Source organism: Ascaphus truei, chromosome 17, assembly GCF_040206685.1.
Source record: "Ascaphus truei isolate aAscTru1 chromosome 17, aAscTru1.hap1, whole genome shotgun sequence".
NCBI classification, from domain to species: Eukaryota; Metazoa; Chordata; class Amphibia; order Anura; family Ascaphidae; genus Ascaphus; species Ascaphus truei.
Window position 1 is genome coordinate 33,468,155 of NC_134499.1, and position 16,345 is coordinate 33,484,499.

General features: G+C 58.5%; 1 protein-coding gene across 4 annotated transcripts in view; it reads right to left on the bottom strand.

The window, feature by feature from the left end:
- The window catches only part of LOC142468302 (contactin-4-like), a 115,856-nt gene that overhangs the window by 62,971 nt on the left and 36,540 nt on the right, over positions 1-16,345 (bottom strand). For 3 of the 4 annotated variants that reach the window (XM_075574717.1, XM_075574715.1, XM_075574718.1), the window contains exon 1: positions 6,763-7,015. The exons of the other annotated variant lie outside the window; for it this stretch is intronic. The gene's annotated coding sequence lies outside the window, so the exon portion shown is untranslated. Of the gene's footprint in view, positions 1-6,762; positions 7,016-16,345 lie in introns of those variants that run through there. 4 annotated transcript variants of the gene reach the window in all.

The window sequence follows — 16,345 nt, forward strand, 5'->3', positions numbered from 1 at the left end:
AAGTGGCCGTTCTCCGATGAAATGGGAGATTCCAACAGATAATGGCAAATGGTCACTTCAACGTGCAAATAATTAGCCCTTACATGTAGATCTCCAGACCAAAAAAGGATCTTGTTAAGATGTACATTCTGTAAAACACAGACACACAAACACATAGACAACACACAATGCAACATCACTGCACCACACACAGGAAACCTCCCAATCATTCCAAGCAATTATTCTCATTTCCTATAGCTTTATCTGCCATCAAATATGAGATTTTCTCAACATTGAAGTGTAAATAAATGGGGGGGGGGGGGAATAAATGGGGGGGGGGGGGGGGGCTCGTCACAGGAGAGGAGACATTGCAGGTGTAATCACGCCGAGTTTAGGACTTTGCTTGGCTGATTTACCAGGTTGTTTAGCAACAGGAACACATGTTCTCAGATTAAAGGGTGCAAGACACGGAATGAGCGTGACCTGCTGGAGGAGAGAGGGGTGAGCAGCGCAGTCATGTCACACTTACATTATTGATCCCTAAATGGGAAACGACCGTGGACAAAAGACAGAAAAACAGCACAAGAGCAAATCAGGCCATAAAAACGTCTCCACGTACCCCCCTCCCCTCTCTTGTTCTTGCTCCTGCCCCCCTCCTCTCTCTGCTCGTATGGTCACCTCCACCCTCTCTGCTTGTGCTTTCTTCCATCTCATGTTATTTATTTTTTTTAAATCTACTGATTTGTGCTGCGGGTTAAATGCAATTTATGACTTGGACAGATTTACTTGAAAATATTCCTGCAGGGCCGACCCCGGGGAGCTGGTCTCATTGTGTTGTATTTATAGGTGCATGGATGAGACTTGTTTTATTGGATGGAATTGTACCAGGACAGCTTTGCTGGAGGAATTAAAGTGACTCCATGATTAGCAAGGGGTGAAATATGTGTGGGAATCACAACCCCCCCCCTCCTCCTCCTCCTCCTCACCCGACCCCCACCACCCTTCTTCCCCTGATCCTCGATTTGTTTATTGTTATTATTTCTATAAGTAGATATGAAATTATCCCAAAGCTAGATTCAGTACCATGAGGCCATCCGCAGGAAACCCATGCCTCTCTCAGGGCTCCATTAGAGAAGGCCTTATCTAGAGCAAAAGATGTCTTACTGTCCAAAAAGGTTCATTGTTATAATGAAGACCGTTTATCATGAAATAATAAAAACCAATATAAGGGTAAAGATGATTCATTTTAATAGATGTTGCAAGATCTCAGCACCACCAGTGTCCCTTCTCCAGGCAAGTGTAGTCAACTGTATTTCTAAAAGCAAACGTTCTTGTGAATTGCCACAGGAAGGTAACCCAACTCTACATGTGTTCTTGGATGCCCATGATTCTGGTAATGAAATAATCCCCCACCCTCTCTCTGCACACACTCTGCTGTCATGCCCTGAGCCTACACTGCGATGGTAGCAATGGGGGGGGGGGGGGGAGGTCTCACTGATATGCAGCCCATAGGAATCCAGACTATTTATTGGGACCATCTCTTGGGATGTTATTGCATCATTATCCTGTTAGGGTCCTGTATCCTGCGTGTCATTGTGTTATTTGCTTGTAATGGAACACAGTATCAGAGTGCTCCCTTGTTAGAGGACCGCGGCTGCTTTTATTACCTTGTTACAGTGCTTGCTTACCTTGTATTGGATCATTCCCCTGTTAGCTTATAATGTAACAGAGGATTGTATCATGCACTTGTTACATTGTAGGCTTGTGCTGTATAATAACATTACCCTATTGTAGTGCAGTGAGAGCCTGGAGAAGGGAGAGGGAATGGGGGAAGAGGGTCATTTTACCTACAAATTCAGAGCCTTATATCAGGGGAAAGTGGTTTTATTCCAGACCCTTTAATATTCCACCTCTGGGTCCTGAGAGTCAAGAGCCCAGTCTGCATTCCTTATCTATTCCTGTAATACTGTACCCTCATTCTGCATCCACTCTTGTAAAACATGTCACTGTTCTGACCTGCTTATAGCTAGATAAACTCGCAGAGGTTTGTGTGGTTGTGTGGTTGTGTGGCTGTGTGGCTGTGTGGCTGTGTGGTTGTGTGGCTGTGTGGCTGTGTGGCTGTGTGGTTTTCTCAGGGAATTACATATTATAGATATAGATAATAAATACAGCATTTTCTGCCAGGTGCAATGTTCTGCAGGCAGATACTAGATCTGTGTAATACTCTGCTGCTAGATGCTATTTGTGTGCAATCATATTCAGCCGGGTATATCCTGATATATTGCAACATTTTACACCAGGGGCACCAGGAACATTTGTAACATGTCATCTTTCTAATCTCGGACGCCTCACCCCGGGCACCTCACCCCGGGCACCTCACCCCGGGCACCTCACCCCGGACACCTCACCCCGGACACCTCACCCCGGACACCTCACCCCGGACACCTCACCCTGGACACCTCAGCCCGGGCACCTCATCCCGGACACCTCACCCGGATAATGGAGTCATACTGTGCTAGAGTGCTAGCTCTGTGGGTTAGACTTCGTGAGCATGCGCTGTGCCTCAGAGTTCCTACAAAGCACATAGTACACTAGCAGCACAGTCACAAACACATCATTCTGACTCCACCTCAATGTAGCACAGAACAGAAGCTCCACAATCAGGATGCACAGTGAGCAAAATAAAGAGGGGGCTCCCCTATCAGTGCCAGAGGGGGCTCCCCTATCAGTGCCAGAGGGGGCTCCCCTATCAGTGCCTGAGGGGGCTCCCCTATCACTGCCAGAGGGGGCTTTGCTATCAGTGCCAGAGGGGGAACTCCTATCACTGCCAGAGGGGGCTCCCCTATCACTGCCAGAGGGGGCTCCCCTATCACTGCCAGAGGGGACCCCCTTATCACTGCCAGAGGGGGCTCCCCTATCACTGCCAGAGGGGGCTCCCTTATCACTGCCAGAGGCGGCTCCCCTATCACTGCCAGAGGGCCCCCCTATCACTGCCAGAGGGAACCCCCTATCACTGCCAGAGGGGGTTCCCCTATCACTGCCAGAGGGGGCTCCCCTATCACTGCCAGAGGGGACCCCCTTATCACTGCCAGAGGGGACCCCCCTTGTCACTGCCAGAGCGGACCCCCCTTGTCACTGCCAGAGGGGACCCCCCTTGTCACTGCCAGAGGGGACCCCCCTTGTCACTGCCAGAGGGGACCCCCCTATCACTGTCAGAGGGGACCTCCCTTGTCACTGCCAGAAGGGAACCACCTTGTCACTGCCAGAGGGGGCTCCCTCATCACTGCCAGAGGGAGCTCCCCCTATCACTACCAGAGGGGACCCACCTATCACTGCCTGAGGGGGCTCCTCTATCACTGCCAGAGGGCCCCCCCTATCACTGCCAGAGGACCCCCCTATCACTACCAGAGGGGACCCACCTATCACTGCCTGAGGGGGCTCCTCTATCACCGCCAGAGGGCCCCCCCTATCACTGCCAGAGGGCCCCCCTATCACTACCAGAGGGGACCCCCCTATCACTGTCAGAGGGGGTTCCCCTATCACTGCCAGAGAGGGCTCCCCTATCACTGCCAGAGGGCCCCCCTATCACTACCAGAGGGGTCTCCCCTATCACTGCCAGAGGGGACCCCCCTATCACTGCCAGAGGGGACCCCCCTATCACTACCAGAGGGGACCCACCTATTACTGTCAGAGGACACACACACACCACAAACACTGATACATCACACACACACTGACACACTGACACATCCCACACTGACACATCCCACACACACACACACACACACACACACACACACACACACACACACACACACACACACACACTCTAACATGCAGACATTTACACATCACACACACACACACACACACAAACATGTAGACACTGAGACAACACACACACTGACACATCACACACACACGCAGACAATGACAACACACACACACACACTAACATGGAGACACCTGGAGACACTGACACATCACACGCACACAAACAAGCTAACATGCAGACACTGACACAACACACACACAGAGACACTGACACAACATACACACACACTAACAAGGAGACACTAACACAACTCACATACACTAACATGGATACACTGACACAACACACACATTGTGAGAGCAGAACCTGCTGTGCGGTCCTGCCAGTCTGATCCAGGACACATGACGGTTATTAGGCCTTTGTTATTCTCTCGCACACTCCCCCCATTAGGAGAGCTGGGGATCCCAAATTACACTGTCACAAGGAGCTCGCCTAATTCACGAGTAACCCTTTACCTCCCACAGGGTAGCAGTGATGAAGGAGTAAAACGGACTCATTGTGACATGCAAACACTAACAAGCACAAGCACACGCACACGCACACACACAACGCTATGGAGATACAAATACAACACACAGTGACATGAGATATTGACAACATAACACAATAATGACATGGAGACACTGACAACACACACTGACACAATGCCACACACACACAGAGACATGGAGACTGACAGATACATACTGAGACAAAGACATATAATACAGAAACACACACTATGAGAACAGTGTGAAACACCAACACATTAACACACACACACACACACACACGAAGACTGACACACAGTGACATACACATACACTGAGATGGAGACGGTGTAACAGACATACACACTGTAACACACATACACACTGTAACACACATACACTGACAGCAGAGACTTAAACACAAATGATGTATCATATACAGACACATGTGCATTATACAGGAGACCCCCTGTGCATCATCTACAGACACATGCGCATCATACAGGAGACCCCCTGTGCATCATATACAGACACATGTGCATTATACAGGAGACCCCCTGTGCATCATCTACAGACACATGCGCATCATACAGGAGACCCCCTGTGCATCATATACAGAAACATAGCCCCTGTGCATTGTATAGGAGGCCCCCTGTGCATCATATACACACACATACCCCATGTGCATCATAGACAGTACATATTCCATGTGCGTCATACAGGAGACACCTGTGCATCATATACATACATATAGCTGCTATGCATCATACAGGAGACACCTGTGCATCATATACATACATATAGCTGCTGTGCATCATACAGGAGAACCTCCGGGGCATCATATCCAGACACATAGCCCCTGTGCATCATACAGGTGACACCCCTGTGCATCATATACTGATACATACCCCTGTGCATCATATTGGAGACCCCTCTGTGCATCATATACAGACACATACCCCCTGTGCGTCATACAGGAGACAGCTTGTGCATCATATACAGACACATACCCCCTATGCATCATACAGAAGGCCCCTTGTACATCATATACAGACACAGACCCAAATTGCATCATACAGGGGACACCCCTGTGCATCATATACTGATACATACCACATGTGCATCATATAGGAGACCCCCCATATGCATCATATAAAGATACATACCCCCTGTGGGTCATACAGGAGCCCATGTGCATCATACATGAGATCCACTTTGCATCATACAGGAGACCCCCCTGTGCACCATATACAGACACAGACACCCTGTGTATCATACAGAAGACCCCTATGCATAAAATAACATTATATAAGTGATCACTGAGCATAGACCTTTGTGTATCAGACACACACTGCACTCTCAGACTTCTTCTGTGCATTATATGCAGACCCATTTGCACCCTGTATATACAGCCCAGTATACACTGTAAATACACAGCCCCAGTATACACTGTACACACACAGCCCCAGTATACACTGTACACACACACACACCCAGCATACACTGCACACACTGTACACACACAGCCCCAGTATACACTGCACACACTCAGCCCCAGTATACACTGCACATACACACACACACACACACACACAGTACATACACAGCCCCAGTATACACTGCTCATACACAGCCCCAGTATACACAGCACACACACAGTCCCAGTATACACTGCACACACACAGCCCCAGTATACACTGTACACACACAGCCCCAGTATACACTGTACACACACAGCCCCAGTATACACTGTACACACACAGCCCCAGTATACACTGTACACACACAGCCCCAGTATACACTGTACACACAAAGCCCCCAGTATACACTGTACGCACACAGCCCCAGTATACACTGTACAGCTCCAGTATACACTGTACACACACAGCCCCAGTATACACTGCACACACACAGCCCCAGTATACACTGCACACACACAGCCCCAGTATACACTGCACACACACAGACCCAGTATACACTGCACACACACAGCCCCAGTATACACTGCACACACACAGCCCCAGTATACACTGTACGCACACAGCCCCAGTATACACTGTACACACACAGCCCCAGTATACACTGTACAGCCCCAGTATACACTGTACACACACAGCCCCAGTATACACTGCACACACACAGCCCCAGTATACACAGCACACACACAGCCCCAGTATACACTGCACACACACAGCCCCAGTATACACTGCACACACACAGCCCCAGTATACACTGCACACACACAGCCCCAGTATACACTGCACACACACAGACCCAGTATACACTGCACACACACAGACCCCAGTATACACTGCACACACACAGACCCAGTATACACTGTACACACACAGACCCAGTATACACTGTACACACACAGCCCCCAGTATACACTGTACACACACAGCCCCAGTATACACTGTACACACACAGCCCCAGTATACACTGTACACACACAGCCCCAGTATACACTGTACATACGGTATGTGCCCTGCGGTGTCCAAGCCCTGAGCCGCTCATATCCTGCGCTCCCAGCTCATCCAGCGCTGCAGTCAGATCCACCCGAGCAGTGAGATCCACCCGTGCAGTCAGATCCACCCGTGCAGTCAGATCCACCCGTGCAGTCAGATCATCAGCCAGTTCAGTGAGATCCACCCGTGCAGTGACAGCCGCTGAACTGGTCCCTGTGCAGCTTCTATCCACCAACCTCCCCCCCAGGACTCCCAGCATTAGAAGAAGAGCAGAGAGCTAGAGCTGTGACAGGGGAGGGGGGGGGGGGGAGAGGAGGGAAAGGGGGTGGGAGAGGAGGGGGGAGAGGAGGGAAAGGGGGTGGGAGAGGAGGGGGGGGAGGAGGGAGAGGAGAGGGGGGGAGGAGGGAGAGGAGGGGGGAGAAGGGAGAGGAGGGGGGGGGAGGAGGGGGAGGAGGGGGAGGAGGGGGAGGAGGGGGAGGAGGGAGAGGAGGGGGGGGAGGAGGGAGAGGAGGGGGGGGGAGGAGGGAGAGGAGGGGGGAGGGGGGAGAGGAGGGGGGAGGGGGGAGAGGAGGGGGGAGGGGGGAGAGGAGGGAGGGAGAGGAGGGGGGGGAGGAGGGAGGGAGAGGAGGGGGGGGAGGAGGGAGGGAGAGGAGGGGGGGGGAGGAGCGAGAGGAGGAGGGGGGGGGGGGGAGGGAGAGGAGGAGGGAGAGGAGGGGGGAGAGGAGGGGGGGGGGAGGAAGGGGAGAGGAGGGGGGGGAGGAGGGAGAGGAGGGGGGGGAGGAGGGAGAGGAGGGGGGGGAGGAGGGAGGAGAGGAGGGAGGAGAGGAGGGGGGGGGGAGGAGGGAGAGGAGGGGGGGGAGGAGGGAGAGGAGGGGGGGGGAGGGAGGAGAGGAGGGGGGGGGGAGGGAGGAGAGGAGGGGGGAGGAGGGAGGAGAGGAGGAGGGAGAGGAGGGGGGGGAGGAGGGAGAGGAGGGGGGGGAGGAGGGAGAGGAGGGGGGGGAGGAGGGAGAGGAGGGGGGGAGGAGGGAGAGGAGGGGGGGGGAGGAGGGAGAGGAGGGGGGGGGGGAGGAGGGAGAGGAGGGGGGGAGGAGGAGGGAGAGGAGGGGGGGAGGAGGGAGAGGAGGGGGAGGAGGGGGGGAGGAGGGAGAGGAGGGGGGGAGGAGGGAGAGGAGGGGGGGGGAGGAGGGAGAGGAGGGGGGGGGAGGAGGGAGAGGAGGGGGGGGGGGAGGGAGGGGGGGAGAGGAGGGGGGGGGGGAGGAGGGAGAGGAGGGGGGGGAGGAGGGAGAGGAGGGGGGGGAGGAGGGAGAGGAGGGGGGAGGAGGAGAGGAGGGGGGGGAGGAGGGAGAGGAGGGGGGGGGAGGAGGGGGGGAGGGAGGGAGAGGAGGGGGGGAGGGGAGAGGAGGGGGGGGGGAGGAGGGAGAGGAGGGGGGGGGGAGGAGGGAGAGGAGGGGGGGGGGAGGAGGGAGAGGAGGGGGGGGGGAGGAGGGAGAGGAGGGGGGGGGGAGGAGGGAGAGGAGGGGGGGGGGGAGGAGGGAGAGGAGGGGGGGGGGGAGGAGGAGGGAGGGGGGGGGGGAGGAGGGAGAGGAGGGGGGGGAGGAGGGGGAGGAGGGGGGGGAGGAGGGGGAGGAGGGGGAGGAGGGGAGAGGAGGGGGGGGAGGAGGGAGGAGGAGGGGGGGGGAGGAGGGAGAGGAGGGGGGGAGGAGGGAGAGGAGGGGGGGGGGAGGAGGGAGAGGAGGGGGGGGGTGGAGGGAGAGGAGGGGGGGGAGGAGGGAGAGGAGGGGGGGGGGAGGAGGGAGAGGAGGGGGGAGAGGAGGAGAGGAGGGGGTGAGGAGGGGGGGAGGGGGAGAGGGAGGGGGGAGGGGGAGAGGAGGGGGGAGGGGGGAGGGGGGAGAGGAGGGGGAGGGGGAGAGGAGGGGGGAGGGGGGGAAAAGGGAGAGGAGGGGGGAGAGGAGGGGGGGAGGGAGGGGGGAGAGGAGGGGGGGAGGGAGGGGGGAGGGAGGGAGGAGGGAGAGGAGGGAGCGGAGGAGGGAGAGGAGGGGAGAGAGGGTGGAAGAGCAGGGAGAGGAGGGGGGGGAGAGGAGGGGGGGAGGGAGGGGGGGAGGGAGGGAGGAGGGAGAGGAGGGAGCGGAGGAGGGAGAGGAGGAGAGAGGGTGGAAGAGCAGGGAGAGGAGGGGGGGAGAGGGGGAGAGGGGGGAGGGAGGAGAGTAGGGAGGGAGGGGGGGAGGAGAGGGGGAGGGGGGAGATGGGGGGGAGGGAGGGGGGAGGGGGGAGATGGGGGGGAGGGAGGGGGGAGGGGGGGGAGGGAGGGGGAGGGGGGGGAGGAGGGGGAGGAGGGGGAGGAGGGGAGGGGGGGAGGGAGGGAGGGGGGGAGGGGAGGGAGGGAGGGGAGGGAGGGGGGGGAGAGAGGGTGGGAGAGCTGGGAGAGGAGGGGGGGAGAGGGGGGGGAGAGTGGGGAGGGAGGGGGGGGGAGAGGGGGAGAGGAGGGGGGGGAGAGGAGGGAGAGGGGGAGAGGAGGGATAGGAGGGGAGGGGGGGAGGAGGGAGGGGAGGGGGGGAGGAGGGAGAGGAGGGGGGGGAGAGAGGGGAGGGAGGGGGGGGGGAGAGGAGGGAGAGGAGGGGGGGAGAGGTGGGAGAGGGGGAGAGGAGGGATGGAGGGGGAGGGGGGGAGGAGGGAGGGGTGGGGGGGAGGAGGGAGAGGAGGGGGGGGGAGGGGGAGAGGAGGGAGGGGAGGGAGTGGAGGGGTGGGAGATGAGGGGGGGGAGAGGTGGGGGGTGGGGGGGGGAAGGGGGGGGGGGGGTGGGGGGGAGAGAGGGGGGGAGGGGGTGGAGGGGGGGAGGGTGGGGGGGGAGAGTAGGGAGGGAGGGGGGGGGAGGGGGAGAGGAGGGGGAGAGGAGGGGGGAGAGGAGGGGGGGAGAGGGGGAGAGGAGGGGAGGGAGATGAGGAGGGTGGGGAGGGGGGGAGAGGAGGGGAGGAGGGGGGGAGAGGAGGGTGGGAAGGGGGGAGAGGAGGGAGAGGAGGAGAGGAGGAGGAGGGGGAGGGGGGGAGGGGGGGGGAGGGGGGAGGGGGGAGGTGGAGGGGAGGGGGGGGGAGGGGGGGAGGGAGGGGGGGAGGGGGGGAGGGGGGAGGGGGGAGGGGGAGGAGGGGGGGAGGGGGGGAGGAGGGGGGAGGGAGGGTGGGGAGGGGGTAGAGGAGGGGGGGAGGAGGGAGTGGAGGGGGGGAGGGGGTGGGAGGAGGAGGAGGGAGGAGAGGGGGGGGGAGGAGGAGAGGAGGAGGGGAGGGGAGGAGGGAGAGGAGGGGGGGAGGAGGGAGAGGGAGGGGGGAGGAGGGAGAGGAGGGGGGGGAGGAGGGGGGGGAGGGGGGAGGGGAGGGGGGAGGGGGGGAGGAGGGGGGGAGGAGGGGGGAGGGGGAGGAGGGGGGGAGGAGGGGAGAGGAGGGGGGAGGGGGGAGGGAGAGGAGGGGGGGAGGGGGGGAGGGGGGGAGGGGGGGAGAGGAGGGAGAGGAGAGGGGGGGAGGGGGGGAGGGTGGGTAAGAGGGGGGGAAGGGGGGGAGGAGGGGGGAGTGGGGGAGGGGGGGGAGGAGAGGGGGGGAGGTGGGGGGGGAGAGAGGGGGAGGGGGGAGAGGAGGTGGGAGGAGGGAGGGGGGGAGAGAGGGTGGGAGAGCAGGGAGAGGAGGGTGGGGAGAGAGGGAGGGAGGGGGGGGAGAGGTGGGTGGGAGGGGGGGTGGAGTAGGGAGGGAGAGGGGGGGAGGGGGTGGGGAGGGAGGGAGAGGTGGGAGGGGGGGGAGGGAGGGAGGGAGGGTGGGTGGGGGAGGAGGAGGGTGGGGGGGGAGGAGGGAGGGAGGGGGGAGGGGGGGAGGAGGGGGAGGGGGGGGTGGAGGGGGAGGGGAGGGTGGGGAGGAGGGTGGTGGGAGGGGAGGGGGGGAGGAGGGGGGAGGGGGAGGGAGGGTGGGGAGGGGGGGAGGGGGGAGGGGTTGGGGGGTGGAGGGGGAGGGTGGGGGGAGGGGGAGGGGAGGTGGGGAGGGGAGGTGGGAGGGGGGGGGTGAGGGGGGGGAGGGGGGTGGGGGGAGGGAGGGGGGGGGGAGGGTGGGTGGAGGGGGTGTGGAGGGGGGGGGTGGTGGGTGGAGGGGGGGAGGAGGGTGGGGGGGGAGGGAGGGTGGGGAGGAGGGGGGAGGGGAGGGGGGGGGGGGAGGGGGGTGGGGAGGGTGGGTGGGGAGGAGGGTGGGGTGGGGGGTGTGGGGGGAGGTGGGGGGTGGGTGGGGGTGGAGGGGTGGGGTGGGGGAGAGGTGGGGGGGTGGAGGGTGGTGGGGGGGAGGGAGGGGGAGGAGGGGGGGAGGTGGTGGAGGGGGGGGGGAGGAGGGGGGGTGGGTGGGGAGGGGGGGGAGGGGGGGTGGGGGGGGGTGGAGGGTGGGGGTGGAGGGTGGTGGGGGGTGAGGGGGGTGAGGTGGGGGGTGAGGAGGGTGGGAGGTGGGGGGGGAGGGGAGAGGTGGGGGGGAGAGGAGGGGGGGGGGGAGGAGGGGGGGGAGAGGAGGAGGGGGGTGAGGGGGGGAGAGGAGGGGGTGAGGAGGGGGAGGGAGGAGGGAGGGGGAGAGGAGGGGGGAGAGGAGGGAGGGGGAGAGGGAGGAAGGGGGGAGAGGGAGTTAGGGGGGATAGGAAGGAAGGGGGGGAGGGGAGAAGGGGAAGGGGGGGGAGAGAGGGAGGGGGGGGAGAAGAGGGAGGGGGGAGGGAGAAGAGGGAGGGGGAGGGAGAGAGGGAGGGGAAGGGGGAAGAGGGAGGGGGAGGGAGAAGAGGGAGGGGGGAGGGAGAAGAGGGAGGGGGGAGGGAGAAGAGGGAAGGGGAGGGAGAAGAGGGAGGGGAAGGGAGAAGAGGAAGGTGGAGGAAGAAGAGGAAGGGGGATAGGAAGTGTGAAGAGGAAGGGAGAAGAGGAAGGGGGAGGGAGAAGAGGAAGGGGGAGGGAGAAGAGGAAGGGGGAGGGAGAAGAGGAAAGGGGGTGGGAGAAAAGGAAGGGGGGGAGAAGAGGAAGGGGGGGAGGGAGAAGAGGAAGGGGGGGAGGGAGAAGAGGAAGGGGGGGAGGGGAGGGTTGGGGGAGAGTAAGGGGGGAGGAGGAAGAGGAAGGGGGAGGAGAAGTGTAAGGGGGGAGGGAGAAGTGTAAGGGGGGGAGGGAGAGTGGAAGGGGGGAGGGTGAAGTGTAAGGGGGGGGAGGGGAGTGGGAGGGAGAAGTGGAGTGGGGAGAGAGAGTAGGGGGATGGAGAGGGAGAAGAAGGGGGAGGGAGAGGGAGAAGAGGAAGGGGGAGGGAGAAGAAGGGGGGGAGAGGGAGAAGAGGAAAGGTGAGGCACAGCCAAGAAAAGTAAATGGGGCATAGGGATTGTGAGGGTGTCCCTGAAACATTCAAGGGGTCCCTAGGTTAATGGGGATACCCAGTAAATGTCCAGGTCACCCAGAACCAGTAAAGGGGTTCTGGGGCTACTCCAATCATCTAAAAGGTTGTGAGGGGACTTTTAAAAGTCCAGCCCTAAGTATATTGTATAGAATGTGGGGAATATGGCTAGTAAGAAATAAAGTGCTGCTTCTTATTCTACAGTATTTCCCATAACCCACAGACTTGGGATATTCTTACAGTGTATATTGTATTAAACTGCGTGTTTTAAAACATATGCTTGTGCACAGAGATGCAATAGTCCAGGGGGGCGCAAACTTTTTCCCTGCGCCCCCCTGCCGGCTGTCCCCTCACTCCCCCCCCAACCAGCCATAGCAACGTGACGTCACATGACCTCGCAGCGTCATTTTGACGCCGCGTTGCCATGGCGACGCCGGGAGGAAGCCGCCGGAGCCACGGGTAAGTATGGTTTACAGAGGCCCTGCAGCTCCCCCGGCACTTAATTTAAGTGCCTTCGGGAAGCGCGCGGGGCCTCTGTAAACCCCGCGCCCCCCGTCGGCAGTCTCGCGCCCCCCCTGGGGGTCGCGCCCCACAGATTGCGCACCGCTGCAATAGTCAAATAAACAGTTATGTGCTGCACACCATAAGATGTATAAACAAAACGTATTACTGGTGCTGCTGGTTCAAGGATACCTGTCAAAAGATCCACTTGGACAATGAAAAGGAAGGATCCACCGCTCCACGGATTTTGCAAAAATATCAAATTTTATTGCGCCATACACTATGTATGGCGCAATAAAATGTGATATTTTTGCAAAATCCGTGGAGCGCTGGATCCTTCCTTTTCATTGTGCACAGAGATGAGCTGGGGCTTTCAGAGCCAGTGTTCTGAGTGAGCCAGTGGGCTACCAACTTGGGTGCCACTGTGTCTACTCATATGGTGGAGATGAAAGCCACAGAGGATGTGTCTAAGGTGTCAAGACCATTTGGACAGGAGGGAAGGACACGTATCGACGTCCTGAGATCTATGGACACTATTTGCATGTCCATTTGCCCCACCAGACTCGAGGTAGCCTGTCACCACGGGTGGCATTGAGGGAACCAGGGTCAGAAGTGCCAAATTACCCACGCCCCTTGGTTCATTCAGATTTCCAGGTAACCCTGTTGTGTCTACCAGCTTGTCTCTGAAATTTCTCACGCTTTGGATTGGGCTATAGTGTTTTTTGAATGAAAGTCAGAGGTATTATAACCCCCTTGCGCCCATTATTATAGAGAGTTCGCCAAGGTTCTCGAAGATCTCTCAAAGTTCTCTAAGATTCTAAGCACCAAATGAACTCCAGCCCTTTGGAGAGAGAGGGGGGCTGTGGCGTTTGGAACTGCAGGTTGATTTCAGTTCCAAGACTTTTTAGGGTAAGCGTTGGATTGATAAGCCCCTACACCTTGGAAAGTATAGTTTTTCTACCCCAATTTCCAAGTAAGTGTGTCTTTTTGCTGTAGTTTGTGTAACATTGTCTGTTTGCCTTTTCCTTTGAATAAATGTCGAATTTATTTCATTAACTCGTTTTGCTCAATGCATGATCCTGGTAAAAAGGTGTAAATGACCTGGTCTCCCGTGACAGGGAGAGAGGGAGAAGAGGAAGGGGGAGAGAGGGAGAAGAGGAAGGGGGAGAGAGGGAGAAGAGGAAGGGGGAGAGAGGGAGAGGAGTAAGTGGGAGAGAGGGAGAAGAGGAAGGGGGAGGGGGGAGAGAGTGAGAAGAGGAGGGGGGAGGGAGAAAAGGAAGTGGGGGAGAGGAGGAAGAAAAAGGCGGGAGAGAAGGAAGAGGGGGAGGGGAGAAGAGGACAGGGGGAGAGAGGGAGAGAAGTAAGTGGGAGAGAGGGAGAAGAGGAAGGGTAAGGGAAGAAGAGAGAGGAGAGGAAGGGGGAAGAAGAGGAAGGGGGAAGAAGAGGGAGGGGAAAAGAGGGGGGAGAAGAGGGATGGGGAGAAGAGGGTGGTGGGGTGAGAAGGAGAGGGAGAAGAGGAAGAGGGGAGAGAGGGATTAGAGGAATGGAGGATAGAGGGATAAGAGGAAGGAGAGGAGAGGGATAAGAGGAAGGGGGGAATGGGAGAAGAGGTGGGGGGGAATGGGAGAAGAGGTGGGGGGAAAGAGAAGGAGAAGAGGAAGGGGGAGAGAGAGAGGAAGGGGGGAGGGAGAGAGGAAGGGGGGGGGGGAGAGAGGAAGGGGGGGAGGGAGAGAGGAAGGGGGGAGAGAGAGAGGAAGGTGGGAGGGAGAGAGGAGGGGGAGGGAGTGAGGAGGGGGGGAGGGAGAGAGGAGGGGGGAGGGAGAAAGGAGGGGGGGAGGGAGAGAGGAGGGGGGAGGGAGAGAGGAAGGGGGAGGGGAGAGAGGAAGGGGGGAGGGGAGAGAGGAAGGGGGAGGGGAGAGAGGAAGGGGGGAGGAGGGAAGGGGAGAAAGGAAGGGGGAGGGGAGAAGAGGAAGGGGAGGGAGAAGAGGAGGGAAAAGAGGAAGGAGAGATGGAGAAGAGAGAGAGAGAGGAAGGGGGGAGGGAGGCGGGAAGAAAGGAAGGGGGGGGGGGGAGGAAGGGGTAAGAGAGGGAGATGAGGATGGGAGGAGAGAGCTAAAAAAGGAAGGGGTGGGGGAAGAGAAGGAGGAGAGGAAGGGTGGAAGAGAGGGAGGAGGGGAACGGGGGAAGAGAGGGAGAACATGAAGGGGGGAGAGAGGGAGACAGGAATGGGGAGGGGTGAGGTGGGGAGAGGAGGGAGGAGAGAGGGAGATCAGGGAATGGGAGGGGGTGAAGGGAGGGTAGGAGGAAGGGGGAAGGATGAGAGGAAGAGGGGGGAATAGGGCAGGAAGAGAAGGGGGGAGGGTAGAAGGGGGCGGAGAGGAAGGGGAGAGAAGACAGAGAAGAGGAAGGGGGAGGAGAGGGAGAAAAGGGGGGAAGAGGAAGAAGAGAAAAGAGGGGACAAGGAAAGGGGGGTGAAGAGGGAGAAGATGAAGGGGGAGAAAGGGGGAAGGGGGAGGGGAGGGACAAGAGGAAGTGGGGAACGAGGGAGAAGAGGAAGGGGAGAAGGGTGGGATGAGGGAGACAAGGAAAGGAGAAGAAGAGGGAAAAGATGAAGGGGGAGAAGATGAAAGGGGGGGAAGAAGAGAGGTAGAAGAGGAAAGGGGACAGGGAGAAGAGAAATAGGGACAAAAGAAAGGGGGAAAGAAGGAGAAAAGGAAGGTGGAAGAGGGAGACAAGAAAATGGGGGGAAGCGGGAGAAGATGAAGGGGGTAGAAGACTAAGGGCTTTGGAGAAGAGAAAGAGGGAGGAAGGGGGAAGAGGTAGGAGGAGGGGAGAAGAGGGAAAAAGGAGGAAGAGGGAGGGGAGGAGGGAGGAAGAAGGAAAAAAGGAGGAAGAGGGAGGAGAGGAAGTGGTTGAAGAGGAAGGAAAGGAAGTGGTGGAAGAGGGAGGAGAGGAAGTGGTTGTAGAGGAAGGAAAGGAAGTGGTGGAAGAGGGAGGAGAGGAAGTGGTGGAAGGGGGAGGAGAGGAAGGCGGGGAAGGGGGAGAGGAAGTGGTGGAAGAGGGGGAAGGGGGAGGAGAGGAAGGGGGGAAGGGGGAGGAGAGCAAGGGGGGGGAGGGCGGGGGGCAGCTGTCAGTTACATATGGTGATGACATCTGCTCCCATCCTTCCTTTCCTCTCTGTGTCATTTGTACCTCTCTGGTAGTAAGAGTTTACGTGTGTGTGTGCACATGTCATGGAACAGAAATACCCCTGTCTGCCTTTTCTGTTTCAGCCCCCCTTCCCTTGGCAGTCCCCCCTGCTAGCTTGCACTAGGATGTCACTTTCCTTGCAGTTCTCTCTCAGTGCAGACGGAATGGATACATTATGTATCTCTTTTTCCTTCCAGTCTGTCATACCCCTGGTTGCTCTGGCAACTTCTCCAGTCCTCCTAGTTTTGGGCTTTCCCATTTCCCCCCCCTGTCTTTTGCTGACAGTTAGTGCAGTCTCACTGAACCTTTAGTGTGATCCTTGCCCCTCACTTCCTTTTCCACCATTACCTCTGGATGAGTGAGCACTGCTGTATACTCCTGTATGGTAGGATTATCTTCTCACCTGCTCTTAGCTACCAAGGCACCCACAGAGAGACACTATTCATACATAACATCTCTTCACAAGTGACTGTATTTTATGCTACTTTCCCCAAATAAAGTAAGAAAAGAAACAGAACTTGTTGTGCTTGA